The sequence below is a fragment of the Saccostrea echinata genome, unplaced genomic scaffold (genome assembly GCF_033153115.1).
Source record: "Saccostrea echinata isolate AGI-Se365-2 ecotype Australia unplaced genomic scaffold, CSIRO_AGI_Sech_v1 ptg000015l, whole genome shotgun sequence".
Lineage (NCBI taxonomy): Eukaryota > Metazoa > Mollusca > Bivalvia > Ostreida > Ostreidae > Saccostrea > Saccostrea echinata.
In genome coordinates, this window is record NW_026889764.1 from 13,915,001 (window position 1) to 13,931,493 (window position 16,493).

The following is a 16,493-nucleotide window of genomic DNA, read 5'->3' on the forward strand; positions in this document are numbered from 1 at the left end:
TATTTCAAAGTGAAAATAGCATTTGGCTTGAAATTAACACTCGAAATACAAAATCACAACAGAATATTGATTCATATTATTTTTGCTTCTGTTATATAAAACCATACGTAAGTAAGGCAAAATCGGAAGAAGTATTTTCTAATTTAGAAAATGAAATTGCAAACTATAGAAGCAAAGGAGAAATTTTTGTTTGTGGAGATTTTAATGCTCGTACAGGGGGGCTGCAAGATTTTATACAACATGACACACTGAATGATACATTTTTGGATTGTCCTCTACCAGAATACATATATGAACCTGACATTTCAGTGAACAGAAACCAACTTGATAAGACATCAGATTTACATGGACACCTAATTACAGATATTTGCAAAACATATAGATTATCCATCCTGAATGGAAGATTTCTTGGTGACTCACTTGGCCATTTTACATTTTTTAATTCTAATGGTTCAAGCACTGTTGACTATATGTTGGCATCAAGTCAGTTGTATCATAAAATTGAACATTTTAATGTATAACCTCCTACAGAAATATCAGATCATTGCCTTATAACTGCAAGTATTAATATGAACACATATGTGTTTTGCAATGAAAAATATAAAATGCACTCTTTGAAGGGGAAATATCTCTGGTCAAGCACTTGTAAAAACCAATATGCAGAAGCTATTAATGAGGAAGAAACTAAAAATCAAATACTATTGTTGGATAATTTACTTGACCAAATATATGATGATAACACATATGATTCAAATGATCTTGTTTATAAACTATCAAGTATTATAATTAATGCAGCTAATAAAAGTGTTCCATTTAAACCTGCAAAATTTACAAAATCACAACGAAAAAATAAACGAAGACCAAAATGGATGACTACAGATTGCTTACTCCTACGAAAAGAAGTTAGAAATTTAGGGAAGAAAGTACACAAATATCGAAACAACTGTGAACTAAAACATGCCTTTGCAAAATGTAGAAAAGATTATAATAAACTAAGAAAAAGTCTTAAATCTAATTTTTACAATAGTATTGCAGAAGAAATTAACACGCTTTCGCCACAAAACTCCAGTAAATTTTGGAATAAGATAAAAGAAAATAAATCAAAGAAAACTAATGCAGAAACAATTGGAATTTAAGAATTCGTTGACCACTACAAATCCTTACTGAACATTCAATATACTGATGAAGAGAGCTTGAAATACAAGTACACTGAACTAAATACTGAACCGAATCCATTAGACTTTTTGTTTACTCAAGATGAAATAGAACAAAGCATTTTAAAGCTGAAAAAAAAGTGGTAAAAGTGCTGGGCCTGACTTAATTTTAAATGAGTTTATTAAAACAAACAATACTACCCTTTTACCTGTCCTTACAAAACTGTTTAATATTCTACTTAAAAATGGAAAAATGCCCAAAGAATGGAACCTTTCACTTATAACATCATTATACAAAAATGGTGACCCTAATAATACAAACAATTAAAGGGGTCTCAGTGTTACAAGTTGTTTAGGAAAACTTTTTACAGGCCTTCTACAGAAACGCTTAGATAATTATCTTGAGTCAAATAACATACTAAGTCAATATCAATCTGGATTTAGAAAAGGTCATAGGACCACTGACAATATATTTGTACTAAAAACACTTGTAAACAAATATCTTTATACAAAGAAACAGAATTTATATGTGTGCTTTGTAGATTTTTCAAAAGCATTTGATACTGTGTGGAGATCTGCACTTTTATACAAATTGAATAAAAAGGGTATTGGTGGTAACTTTCTCAAACTTTTGACAGACATGTATACAAATACATACTATTCTTGTAAAAAGGACAATCAAATAAGTGAAAAATTTAAAGCTAATAGAGGAGTCAAACAAGGTGATAATTTAAGTCCAACACTTTTCAATATCTTTGTCGATGATTTTGTGAATTATCTTAAAAATGTAAGCACATATCCTGCATATCTAGATACTATGCCAATAAATCATATGTTTTTTGCTGATGATCTTGTCCTTGTATCAGAATCAGAAGTTGGTCTACAAAACTGTATAGATGTTTTAGGAAAATATTGTTCAGACTGGAAATTGTGTGTTAATATGGATAAAACAGATGTTATGATTTTTTCAAGAAAAACAGATGATGAAACATCATTTAGATTTTATTACAATCACCAAATGATTAACATAACGAATGAATATAAATATTTGGGTGTTGTGTTCAGATCTGATGGAAAAATGAAATTTGCAGCTGAACAACTATCAGAACGTGCTAGGAAAGCATATTATGCTATTAAATCAAATTTTCCTGCAAACATTAATTTTTCAGCTGAAATTATGTTAAAATTATACCAGTCAATGATAATACCATTATTACATATGGATCTGAAGTATGGATAACTGACTTCAAATGTGATTTAATGTCTTCAGACCAATTTCCTTTTGAAAAAACACAACACTTAATATTTAAAGACATACTAGGGGTACATAGAAAGGCATCAAATCTTGCTGTTTTATGTGAATTGGGTCGTTTTCCTTTGTATTATTTATGTTATGAATATATGTTTAAATATTTTAAGAGACTTAAGGAAATGGAAAACAAACATGATTATAATAATTATTTAGTGATTTCTGCATTTAAAGAAGACAAAAAACTTGTATCTAGAATATCTTGGCAAAGAAAACTGTCTTCTTTACTACAAAAATTAAATATCACTTCTTTGGATATTTCTCACACAACCTTGAAAAACAAATTACAAGAGCATTACCAAAACAAGATACATGAACAACTGAAAAATATAAGCAAATCAAACTCTGGAAAGTTAGCTTTTTATAGTAAAATTGTAATTCAAAATGAATACAAATTGCAAAGTTATTTAAAGCTGCCTTTAAAGAAAAGTTTTAGATCTGTATTAACAAAATTAAGGATCAGTGCCCATCCATTGTATATTGAAACGGGCAGATACTGTAAACCCCCTATTCCTAGAGAAAAACGTTTATGCTATTCATGTAAATTATTTATTGAAGATGAAAAACATTTTGTTCTATACTGTTCAAAGTATGACCAATTTAGATGCAATTATACTGATATATTTAATGTAAACACATATACTAGTGATAATCCCATTAGAAAAATTGTCAATCCTACAAATATTACAACTGCTAGAAGGATATGTTGTTTTTTGAAAAAGTGCTTTGACACCAGAAAAGAAAGTCAGCAATGAATACTTAGAAATATGTGAATATACTCTACATTATTTTGTTCAACTCAAATTTGTCACTTTGTATATGTATGTATTATTCTTGTTAATTCGTTTTATGTCATGACTGTATGCCGACATGGTAATTGTCAATAAAGTGAATTGAATTGAATGGAATTGAAGTAAATAAAGCGGTGCAATACTCTACATGAAAATGAATTATTACTTTACAACAGATGATTCGTTGTTGGCACATTCATGTACATAATTTTAACGTTAAGATCAACTGCAATTTTAAAAGATACTTTTAAATAACTTATTTTCATGGGGTTTAATTTTGTTGATTTCGAGGTATGGAGAGACTCAAGAATGCATATCCACTACGAAATTCAACATTTCATATATATATATATATATATATATATATATATATATATATATATATATATATATATATATATATATATATATATATATATATATAACTACATTGTACTTTTTAATTCTTTATCTACGAAATTAAATCCGAACGAACCCATATTTTTTCCTCAAACCATAAAAATTTGACCCCACGAAAGTATGTGATTTTACAGTACACTAATTTTCATGCATGAAGAGAAAAGGAGTAAATTAAAAAATATGAAGTAAGTTTCAAGATATATTCATTTTATAAGATTTTTGAAATATCTGTTGTAAATGAGCTTACATGTAACACGCTATTTTGACTACTCTATGTAAGTCAATCTCTTTTAATACATTTTATGTAGTTGTATATCTTGAATTCTATGAACATTCAGAATGATGCATAGACTTGTGTACCTGTGCATCTACCTATTTTTCTTCGAATAGGCACATTATTCTAAAAGTTTTTTTTTTTCAAGGATTTTGTTTTTTTCATTGCGTGCACGTGATGTACGAGGGTTGTTAGAAAAGTTCGCAGGCACGTTGATTTACGGAAAATATATTGTAAACTTTGAAGAATAACGTATATCTATTTAAATTCTTATCTTTTCTGTATCAGTATGCAAAAGATCAGGTCCATTTACTAAAATTTGGAAAATAAACAATGATTTTTACTGCGCGGTCATAGGATTCACGGAGCAATCACTTGACGTTTTATGACGTTAGGTGACATGACAACCTGTTTTCAGATTTGTGAAGCTTTTTCACAGTTCTAAATATCTTTCATTTCTATTGACTTTTCATGTCTTTTTCTGACTTAAAATTTGAAAAAGTTTACCAAGACATGTTGTATTTTTTAAAAATGTCTTTTGTGGCGTATCGGATCTTTAAACCAATGTCTACGCAATTCAGTGATCAGGTATGAGAAACAATGCAAAATCCATAGGCGCAAAGTTTATGCGATGAGCAGGATATTGGGCTATCGCAGGAGTTGATAATCAAAAATGTCCACCCATCCATTCTTACAAAGTTGCTACCTTTTGTACACTTTGGTACTGGATACCTGTAAACCATCCCCAGCAGCATCTAAAAATATCTTAATCCGGCATTTTCCTGTCCGCACACAATTTTTTTTTAATAGGTAGGTGCTCCAAAACGTCCAGTGAAGTTACCATTTTTGGCTTTGTTTTTACGCATTGATCATCTATAATTAGCGATAAAACAGTCATATCTCCTCCAATTTTATTCAAAATTTCGCCAAATGGCGTTTCATGAATATCGTAGCGAGAGGTGAAATATCATTAATCTTTACAACAGTGCAATTTTTAATTTCAAAATTATGTCTCTAAAATGTAAAGGTGCGAAAAAGTAACATGCTCCGTGAAGCATGTTTTATCTAAATAATTTAACTGTAAATATTTTAAAGACTATCGGAAAACAACAAATCTTTGCATATTATTTGGAAAATACATATAGTTTTTATCTGCAGAGTTGTCCGCTAAGTTTTCTAACAAACCATCGTTTATGGGCATTATCTTGATTCCATTGTAATCCTGCACCACAAATAGCAATTATCTTGCAAAAGTATCTCATAGTTATTTTGGAATTACATCAGTGAAATAACTTATCTCTTCTTGTCGCTTACGAAAATTGGCACTTTTATTATTATACCCCCCGCAAACAAAGTTGGGGAGGGTATATTGGAATCACCATGTCCGTCTGTAGACGAGACTTTGTCAAACCTGTTCTTGGGGACTTTGCATGGATGTACACTTATTATTCACCATATGAAGGTGTGCACCTGGTATTTTCATCGTGATTGGACAATTTTTCTGCAGGTGTTTAATTCATTTTTATAACGTGATTTTGTCCGGAACTGTTCTCAGAGACTATTGCATAAATTTGTCTGAAAATCTGTACACTCATTGTTCACCATATGAAGGTGTGCACCTGCAATTTCCATCTTTATTGGGTTATTTTTCTGTATTTGACAGGTTTTTTTTTTTTTTTTTAATTTTTATTGACTTAGTCATATTGGGTTTATGTAGTTTTGAGACATAGAATCTAGAACTGCCAGTTGCATGGTATATCTGTAAAAAATGTGAACTGCAGCTTAAAACTACTCATTAAAACTAAAAATAAAATACCAAGTATTAAAAGAAGTTTTTGATAAATAGTCCCTACAAATCCAAGAGTCATGCAGTAAAAAAATGTTGCATCAAGATTACACAGTTCTTTTTTTTTTTCTTTATATAAAGCTTTGTAACAAATTAAAAGAAAAAAAAATCGTTGTTTTCAACAAAATAACATAGACAAGCCTTTTCTATTGAACACAGTGCATTACAAAGCAGTTAGTGTAAATCTATTTGTCCCTTTGGAGTAATGAGTGGACATACATCCAATTAAAGATTAATTAATGAAATCATTGTGGGAAGCTGTTAGAGCAGATGTTATCTATATCACCTGGGAATTGGACAGAAAGAAATAAAGATCTCTGTTCTCTAACTCTCTTAATTGTAATTTATAGTCTGTCAAAATGCTTCATTACTGGATGACCAGCCTTTTATTTTTAAAATGAATTTGATATAAAGTTATCAAGATTTATTTGATTTTCTATAATTAAATATGAAGACAGATATATATTTTTTTTCAACAATCATTTTGCAGATTGTCATGTTTCACAAAGATGCTAAAAAGTTGCAATTTATTTTTTCAAAGTAATAAAAATGTAATTATTAGTATTGATGTTTTATTAGACTGCACCTTAGTTTCATTCATTAAAAAATAGAATGAGCAATTATTTTTTTCACTGTAAATGTTTAAGCAAACTGTGAACACCTCTTAGATTCATTAAATATTAGTGATTTGTCACCTTAAGGAGGCTGGGGGGTCAACAAATTAACCACAAATTAACCACCAGATTTAACTTAATTTTTTAGATATGATATCTTAAGCTGTCAACTATCATTTGGCAAAGAAAAATTTCAAAAATTTTAGTTTTAAAATTTGATCATTTTCTATATCTTCATATGGAGCTCTTCTTCTAAAGGAGATCAATATAGTCTAAAAATGGCCACAACCCCCCAGCCTTTTTAACTGAAAAACACAGCGGGGGGGGGGGGGGGGGGTATTTGTACCCTTTCGACAGTTCTAGTTTCAAATAAATGTGAAGGTAGCTACTTAATAATTAAGAAATGGAATTGCTTTGGTTTTACTTTTTTAAGCCCACCATGTATGTTGTCCGAGCAAATAATACTTGCCATATCTGTTTTCCGTCCATCCAACTCCTTAGCTCAGATTGAACGAAACTGTTTAAGATATTTTTTATCAAACATCATGATACAGAGATACACGTTGGTATGATAAATTCACTGTGTTAAACTGTACCTTATTTTCCTTCTAGCATTTATAATTTCTGCAGTTTCAACGAAACTGTATTAGATATTTTCACCAAAATTTAAACAATGATACATATCGCAAAGTTTTCATAATATTTTGACTTTTATTTGACATAAACTTTACTTTTAATGTATTTTTGTCAATCTTAATATACAGAATGTTTATTTTTGTACAAACAATCTTACGGATATAAATCTCTGTGCATGTGAGAACATTTCAGCCATATTTTCCTACTTAAGAGATCATATATAAATTTCTATATATAGAGAGAATGCATTTGAAGCAATGAGACAGCATTCAGCTGTTACATAGATAGGTAGAATCCATACAACATACTATGCCACAAAAAGCAACAGCTGTACTAAAGGCATTGGTTTTGTATTTGAAAAGTAAAATTCCTTCATCAGATTTAGCTATTAGCTCACGATCTAATAGTAACAGGAGATAACTAACAGTAATAGTTTGTGTAAATGTATTACAGTAGAGGCAGCTCAGTATTGCTTTTTGGACACAAAATTAATATGAATACTAGAGAAATTCGTAGTTATATAAGTGTTTCCTAAAGTTGCTATAATTGAATCCTGACTAGGTAACAGCATAGACAATATAAAACTGCTCAAGAGCATCAGACACAAGTAAATAATCGAAGATGTATTTGTAAAAAAAAATGATGCCCCCGTATGGTAGCTCATGACCAAGGTTAAAGTCTTTCAAAACTAGACCAAAATCTAAGGCCAAGATGTAAAATAGTGTCCATTTTCCACTGCTTCATATGTCTTGTTTATCATAAAGCTTTGTTGTAAGGTTACCCTTAACGCCCTTTTCTAGTAAAATTTCTAAATATGAAACAGATGTGTCAGAATCTGTGGTATCATTTATTTCAAGCTCACTTGGATATATCGAGTCGAGATATGAATGAAAATAACTATTGTTAATCGTCGTCGATATAGCGGAACGTCGAGTTGAAAGCCACAGCAAGTGTTTTTTTTTTTCTTCTCATGTAGAAGTTTTTGAATAAATTCTGCTTCATATGAATACAAATATAGGTCTGCTAATAAGGGAGGGCAATTGGTACCCATGGAAATACCACCAGATTACTGGAAGACCTGATCTCCAAAAACTACATAGATATTGTCAGTCAGAAACCCAAGCATCTTTTCAATATTATATTTAGAGTCCATATGTTACAATCAGAATGCTTTTTGACAAAATTTTGCAAATGACCAATGACAAGGTTAGTATATTTACGAGTTCCATTTTTATTGAAAAAAAAAAAAACAGCTGTCTATGATGTCAAAAAGCCGGGACTTCAGTTTATCGTAGGGAATGGTTGCATAACGTGTTGAAAAGTCGTACATTTTGATGCTACTGATTTTAATAATTTTTTGTGATTTCAAATTTTCTAAAAGTTCTTTAGAGTTTTTAAATATCTACATCTGATTTACACCACTTCTCGAATATACTGTTATACCGTACTTCTGAAGTTTCTCCTTCATTACAGTAAATTTTTTAGTGAGGAGTAAAGAAAGAGGCTTGGTTGAACTTTACTGGAACCCGCTATGTATCTTTATTTTTATGAAGTTTAGGAATCCGATAAAGGTATGGTAATTCAAATTCATTTTGATTGTTGGGAATATTAAAATATACGAGTGTTGTTCGGAAAGTTCGTGGACTATGCCAATCTTCGTTATACTATCTTCAAGAAATTTAAAATGAACACATTATCCTATGTAAAAATATTTATTTTGTTTAATTGTGAAGTTTCATTCCATGTGATTTAATAGAATTCATCTTATTTAATTTTAAAATTAACACGTTTTGTAACCACGGAGCAAACTCAACAACACTGTAACGTCAAAAACATACCGACATTAGGTTCTCAAAAATACTATCCCTATACATTTCACACAGTATTGACCAATACCAGTGCACTCATTAAAACGTTTCTCTATCACTTGAAATCTATTTTGCTAACAATTGTCCCAGTAGCATTATTTTGTTTGTCAATGTTATATTTTTTTCACTGCATAAGTCTGCTTTCACAAGATCAGCATCTGTGGAACGCCAAACTCTTAGCATGACGTTACAAACTTTTCAATGTTTTTGGGAAGATTTTTTACAGATAATCCGTTTTCGCAGAGATCACCATCGTCTAAGCAGAGTAGTCTATCATTCAAATACCGCTTGTACCATGTACACCCACATGCATGACTTGCTTTTGACATATTTCCTTCTTCCTCCGGTATTTTCAGAGTTTGTTTTATGGAGTTTTCCAGAGTACAACAATTGTATGGTAAACTACTGCTTCGTGACGTTCTACGACGTCATCTTTTTTGGCTTTTTCAATGAGGACTACCTATACTATCTTCTGAGACTGATTTCTTTTCAACGAAGCAAAATATTAAGTCATAATTTGGAATTAGAAGAGATGAAACAATTTTTAATTTGAACGTGTAGAGTTTTTCCGATTTTGTTTCATTTTATAGAAGATATGACCTCAGACATTATTTAGTGTCTTCAATGTAAATTACGAAATTTTGACCTGCTCCGTGATCCGATTTTCCCGTTTTTAAAGTCTAAATAAGTTTGAAATAAACCACGATATTTTAAAATTTTTTAATACACATCGTTTAAATATACTGTTGAAATATTTCTTCCAAATTTGGATATAATATGACCTTAAGTGAAAAAGTTATGATGGTAGTCCACGAACTTTCCGAACAACCCTCGTATATGTATAATTCTCTGGATTAGCAAAATAAACCTGCAGGACAGGTAACGCGGCTAGGATAAGGCTGTCCGAAGAATGTCACAGTGTACCAGCCGCAGTAACTTCTCGGAACTACCTAGATATGACGTCATAATGGCATATGACGTCAAGTCACTGCAAAGAACTAAGTACGTTACGTATTATTCGAAGGCCCACAATTTTTCGTATTTTGATATACAAGTTTGTAAAAATATAACTACTATGTACATGTAGAAGAAGATTGGTAGTTTTCATATCTGCATAACAAAATTTCGCAAGTACGTTGATAAGAGGTATTCACATGATTTAAACATCCGTTATTTCCGGAAATTGCTATTTTTTCCACTATTTTTTCAACAAATTCCCAAAATTGAAGTAGTGCACACTCCTCGAGCAAAATAAAACATATATATTTGAAAATAATTTGATAGAAGACAAGCAAAAATAATGGTAAGAATTTGCTCGAAGAATGTGCAGTATGTTAATTTTGACATTTCATGACTATTTTCGGTGGCGAATACCGAGTTAGTCGAGGGGCGATTTCTTATCTAGGAGTTATAATAATGATGTATTTCGTGTAATAATGTTAAAAAATAAATTTATCATTGATTGACTATATTTATATTGCTCATACAAATATAGTTTTCATGAAAATAGCATAAAAGCTAAAAGAATGTTTATAGAAATGACAAATTGCAATATTGTTTTATACAAATAAGCCTTACACTTGATAAATGATGCCAGGAAGAAGGGAAGAGATCAATTTTAATAATATACTTAATAAAAATGTTCAGCTAACAAATGAAATTACTAAAAGTATTACTGCAGAAAAAATGCTTAAATCCTAGCCTTTATTTAAGAAATAAATAACAAGTTTAAAAACTTCAATGGGAATTGAAGTGGGTCGGTCACGTGATCAAATCCTGTGAAGGCCGAAGGCCTTCTCAGAAGATTTGATCACGTACCGACCCACTTCAATTCCCATTGAAGTTTTTAAACTTGTTATTTATTACTTATATATACATTTGAGACGGACAATCGAATGTAATCGAATATAAATATTGCACTAACTGTACGTCGTAGATTTTGACAAATCACGCTAGTTGTAAATCGGCTTGAAAAGCGGTTACGCTTCAAATTCATCTGGCAATGGATTCTGTTTTGAAGGGAATATTCTGTGAAAGGCTACTTGTGATCAATTATAGTGAGCATATTGGTGTCTGGGAATTTTTGTATTCATGAGAATCCATATTCGATGTTTAAAAAACACAAGAAACACGTCCGATGTTTGATAATAAAAAGTTGGAGGAATTTCGGTCGGAAAGGGATGGATGGAGACACTTGTCCGGACCAGATAACTTGAAATCAAGTACAAACTTTGATCAAAAACATAAAATCTACGATTTCAGTAAGGCATATTTATTAATTTATGATGTTGACACTGGCGACAGCTTACATTAATTGTTAAAGACAACGTCACAACGATCTCGATGATGGAGGTGTGCCTACCGAACTTCCAAAGTGCAGTGTTTGTCAGCTGTTTGTGGCGTGATTGCATTACATTGATATTTTTCAACAGATTTTCAAATTTATTGTGAGTGAAGTTTAATAAAAAAAAATTATAGCATTCAGAGGTCTGCGAGAAAAATAAGGGTAAACGTTGAGGCTATGCAGCTCAGACATGAAACTTATAACACGTAGTTTTCTATTCTCTATGTAAAATCGATCAAGAACTGTATTAAATACTCGTTTACATTGTAAATAAAATTATTATTATTTTACTTGCGTATTTTGTACATTTCTATGCATGAAAAACATGCTATATTGCTTAGTGGAGTAAGTCTTTTTATGTAGATATTACTGCGCTGTGTGATTAGGTCACGTAATGACCTATGACCTTCGAAAAACTTCATACAGGTATGAAGATATTTGCTCTTTGCATGTTTATATAATAGAGAGATACCACAAATGTATATATTTTATTTTGCTACTTAAACGGCCTAGTTGACGTCTGCATGTATGTATATGAATTACGCAATAAACTCAAAGATGACGTCACAATAGGTCCCCTTGCAACACGAACATTTTTTGGAAAGGGGGGGGGATAAATTCCCAATCTTTTGGATGCCGTTTGTCAGGACTGATCAGATTAATTAATATTCTGAAGTCTTGTATTTTCAGTCATTTATACAAGTGCACGGTTGATGTTTCAATATATTTTCAGATTTTATAATTCCACGCACAATATAAGCGTGTTGCATCTGCACAAGTTCATATTGTAGACATTTGCCTGCCGTTAATATTATGCATATAAAAACAAAGGCTCATATTTCACCTAGTAAAATTTATTTTTTACCCGTATATTCTACTTAAGATCATTCCACATATACCAGATTTGTAATTTCTTATCTGTCGAGGATCCAGTGACGTTAAAAGAAGACTGGAATGAGAAAGCGACAGAAGGTCCAAAAAAGAATTTCTGCCAAAAAACATTAATGAAAAAAGCTGTATCAGACGAGGGGTTCACTTTTCAACAAGGTTACCTGTCACTAAATTATTTTACCCCATTACGGCGGTGTATGTGCATCACACAATTTAATATAAGTACTGTGGAACAAAATTATCTGTCAGTGTGAACAAGTCTGAAAACAAGTTATTTATCAGGCACGAAGAATCAGGGGAGCAGGGCCCCTTCCAACTTTTTTCCAAACTTTGAAAATGTTCATTCCAAGGCTACCCCTCCCCCCCCCCCCCCCCTCTTTTTGCTGTAGCACAGGTGAAGTTAAGGAATTTAGTGTACTGGGGGAAAATTAGTTGTGAAAAAATAATTGTGAAAAAAAGTTTGAACTTTCCGTGACACGGGCCCTCGGTTTTTAAGGTCTCATCCGAAAGACCCGAAACTTTCACTTCAAAGTGGGTCGCCCGCGTGGCGCAGTGATCAGAGCGTTTGCTCTAGAGTGGCGGAGGAATGAGTTGATCACTACATCGGAGATTCAAATCCCACTGTGGGATGTGAGACCGGTCCTTCGGATGAGACCGTATAAACCGAGGTCCCGTGTCGCAGTAGGTGCTGGCACAAAAAAGATCCCTCACTGCTCAATGGCCCTAATTGCAGAGTATAGGTCAAAATTTTCAGCTCTACACCGGCAAGTGGTGGCGTCTCCATATGAGTGCTCCATATAAGTAGGGGTGCCCCGTATATGAAACAAGTGCCTTTGCTTAGGTCGGTCGCGGTCGTGATTTGAACACACGACCTTCCGATCACGGAGCGAGCGCTCTACCTGAAATGGATTGAAAAGCAGGCATAAAGGCCTAGGATCTTTCTTCCCATAGGTTTGGTATCGAAGGCTTACAATACTTAATAAAAGATAGGCTCTCATATTGATCGAAACTTTAAGCAACAAAGTCGAAACTTCAAGCAACAAAGTCGAAACTTCAAGCAACAGTATTTATCTATAATTATATGTAGTATTTAAAAAAGATCGTAAATGTGTTCTTCAAAGAAAGTAAATGTTTATGCATGTTTATTTTAATTCATTTTATTTATTTATTTTAAAGCTATACTAAGTTGGTGAAAAAAGCCTCAATAAATTGCTAAAGAAAATGCGATAGAAAATTACCTATGCCAGCTATCCAAGAGAAGTGCTGCATCTCTACCAGCTTGTAAAGGGGTGGGGGGTGGGATGAAACTTGATTCGTGCATTTGAGAAGGACCATCCAGTGACATATAAAATTATTAATCGAATGACAGTACTTTTTTCAGTTTTTTTTTAAACTTTCTCAGATGACAAGACAGAAACGTTTTAAACACATTTTGTTTAGATGAATTCGTGAATGAAGCCGCGACTCGTTGGAAAGGATGGACTGGGGAGTTTGCCCTTTCAATGTTATCTATTAATTAAAATTTTAAATACTTTTCGAAAATATCTTTAATGCTTTCTCATAAAATTTCATAGGGAATCTGACATTCTATAAAGTAGTGTTAAAAGTTTTAATGCAATCTTAAAATCAAACCAAGTAATTCGCATAAAAAATATTGTCTAGCTTTTAAAAATCAAAATTTTGCTTGAATTAGAATAACCGGATACTTATAATAAACGTACTATTAAATATATGCGTTACGCATCTCTCTCTCTCTCTCTCTCTCTCTCTCTCTCTCTCTTGTTTTAAAATCATATAAATTAATCTTTCATTTGAACGTATATTGTCGGATCCAAAAACCAAACTGTTTGTCTGAGGCCGTTATTTAATCCATCGATGGGTCGACAAAACTCATCTTCCCATATATTAGTCAATAAATGTTTTGATATACCTTTGTATCTTGTGCTGGCTTTCATGATGTAAATTAACTTAAACCACACTGTGTTTAAACATGGTCAATTTCGTCACTGTCGAACACCAACGAATGCAAATGAGATTTAGCTGATCCCGCCCACAATTTTGACGTGAGCGGTCTAGTTTCTCATCGACGGGTCAAATATCTTACTCCGCGGCCAAACATCGATTTTTTTTATGACCATTCAGTACAACATTGGAAAGGTGTATAGATGTATATAGAAACCAGTTTCTAAAGTTTTACAAAATTTTGTGTTGTACTCTGAAAATCTTTAGAATAAACTCTGAAAATATCTCAAAAGCGATTTGTGCATATGTGTATAAATGATAGAGGCTGTATTCGAATGATTAAAACTCTGTATCAGACAAGGGCGTTCCGTGAGAAAATGAATTTTCTGTAAAAATCTTAACAGAAACTTTGAGTTGGTAAAGTCAGGGAAAGAGAAAGGCGCTTCACGGTTGCTGATCTTGTAAATGCACAGTTACGCGGTAAAATAATAATAATAAAAAACATGGACAAACAAAATTATGCTACTGGTACGATTGTTAGCAAAATTAATTAAAATTGATAGAGAAACGTTTTTAATAAGTGGCTATTGGGCCAAACTCTGTGAAATGTAAAGGGAGAATTTTTTTTTAAAAACACCATGACGCAATGTTTTTTGACGTTATAATGCATCTCCGGGGTTACCAAAACATGTAAATTTTAAAATTAAGTAAATTGATTTTTGTTAAGTCGAATGGAATGGAACTTCACACATCAACAAAATAAATATTTGATATAAAAATGTGTTCTTTTTTAATATTTCTTGAAAGTAATATAACGTACTTTCCAACAACCCTCGTATTTGCGTAACGTCGCTAGGTTGACATCATAACGTCATAGTGTTATTTTCCAAAGAAACTCTCTATATTCAGATAGCTTTGTAGGAAAATTGATTTGAGATAATTACAAAAATTAAGCTGAATTAAAAAGAGGACATCTTAGACATGTTCCAAAAAAATCTTCATCAGATTTGGGGACAGGGCCGATTTTGGTCCATAACGTAATTTCTTCTTTGAGCAGACATGACGGGGAACGTGTCATAACTTTTACATTCCTTTCACATCACATGTAGAATTTTTTTTACGTTGATGTTTAATTCATGTGTCTGGATTGTTGTTTTAAGGCTGTTATGATGTTGAATATTTGCAGTATAATATCGTTATTCCATTTTCTTGTCTAACATGTAGATATTCAAAAAATTACAAAAAAAATATGTGAAACGCTCCCCCTTACGCGTCTGTAGACAGAGTGAGAATTTATAAATCGTGTATATATTAGACTGGCACAAGTGAATAATAAGGATTGATTGACGATATTCTGTGTGAATCTACTAGAGAAATATGTCCTCTAACTGAATTTTGCTGGGGGATTGTATGTAATTTATTCCATTTTGTATAAATTGCGATGAAGAGAGGAAAATGACCCCTTGTATGTGGGTAAGTTGAACTTCTCGTGAAATATTTTCTTAAGAAATAAAATTCAGACTTGTGCCGCTGCGATTTTTGTGCAACATTTACGAAAATTTATAAGTGTCCGTCACGTGATCAATACAGTCATGTGACATCACGGAAATGCTTTTTTATAATACCTTATTCAACTCTCTTTACAACTTAAGTGCGTATGTAAACATAGATTACAAATTGAAATCAAAACATAGTTCAAAATAAAATAGTATATATTTAATGCATATTAAGCCTTCGGACAGCCTTAACATAGCTGCGAAATTTCCAGACTTTAGAAGATATGAAATCACTATTACATTCGAAATCTTATTAGGATCAATCTATGAAGAAAACATTTTAAAAGGCGTTATAAGGCCTTTGTTTGCTCAACATTTTTTGGGGAGGCTGCCCCCTTCAAATATACGGGCCTATTAATAGACATATTAACGGCTTTTCGAAATACGTAATAAAATCTTTCGAAAGGACGCATTAACGCCAGTTGGAGAGACAAAATAACACCATTTGGAAAGGCGGAGCAAGACGTTTTGGAAAGGCGAAATGACGCCTTTTGAAAAGGCGAAACAATGCCTCTTGAAAAGGCGTAAGTACCCCTTTTCACTTCACGTTATTACGACTTTATAACGCCTTTTCACTTTGCGTTTTTTTCGCGTCAATACGCCTTTCAAAAAGGCTTTCGTAAAGATGTATGCTATTAAAAATGCTGTAAATGGTGTTCATGAAAATGTCTTCCATATTTTTGCTTGTGATTAGATTCTTATGATTAAAAAGGCCGATGTAGAATATAATCTGTTACTGGCTCTCGCTTTCACTGTCCAAATACTAGTACTGTGTTGTATATTTACCTGTTTTCAAAGATAGAAGCTTGATTTTACATCCAACAGTGTCTGCTCGCACACAGGTTGCAT